We start from the raw sequence: 940 nt of genomic DNA, 5'->3' as shown, positions 1-940 counted from the left end.
ACCCTCCCTCCCTCCTCTCTCTCTCCGCCATACCCTCCCTCCCTCCTCTCTCTCTCCGCCATACCCTCCCTCCCTCCTCTCTCTCTCCACCATGCGCTCTCTACCCTGCCTCCCTCCTTCTTCTGTCGTCGTGTCCATCGCAATACCGAGCAAACGCAGCGAAGCAATTTTCCCCTTCCGAAATCAGTTTACATGCGCCCAGTATGAGAATTGCGTGCGCAGGCCCGAAATGCAAACGTACTGCATGTCGAACCATCTTTATTCTCACAAACCTGCATGGGAGAGGGGGAGTGATCGTAATATTACGTGTACATACACATACATATATATACACGAGCGCGCGCGTGCACTATATGCGTGCAAATACCGAGTGACGCAATAATGCACGATATAGTGTAGCGTTGCGCCACCTGACGGCAACAGAAATAACTACATTACGCGCAGCGAACCGAGTTTGCGTTCGTAGGCATGGCAGGCAGGCAGGCAGGCAGGCAGGCAGGCAGGCAGGCAGGCATGGCAGGCAGGCAGGCAGGCAGGCAAGCAGGCAGGCTGGCAGGCAGGCAGGCAGACTGGCAGGCTCCGCCGAGAGGCAGAGATATTAACGCAGGTTATATGCACGCCGATTTCTATATTTCCCCGCGTCAAAGTGTTAATAATTTTATCGGGCCATTTTTTTATTAAACCGACAAATATTTACCTCACCATATTCTGCGGTCGATTGCTGCAAATTTGACTGAAATAATAAGGAAGAAACACGACGTTCAAAGAGGATGTGTCTTCGCCCGCAGGCAACGACAGAAAATTATTTCTATAGAACATTAAATGGCATAAAAGCTCTTTATCGTGTCCACGTCGATTTATATAATATGTATATAACATCTCTCTCTCTCTCTCTCTCTCTCTCTCTCTCTCTCTCTCTCTCTCTCTCTCTCTCTCTCTC

Source organism: Priapulus caudatus, unplaced genomic scaffold (assembly GCF_000485595.1).
Source record: "Priapulus caudatus unplaced genomic scaffold, Priapulus_caudatus-5.0.1 Scaffold2384, whole genome shotgun sequence".
Taxonomy (NCBI): Eukaryota; Metazoa; Priapulida; class Priapulimorpha; order Priapulimorphida; family Priapulidae; genus Priapulus; species Priapulus caudatus.
This window is presented reverse-complemented; position numbering follows the sequence as displayed.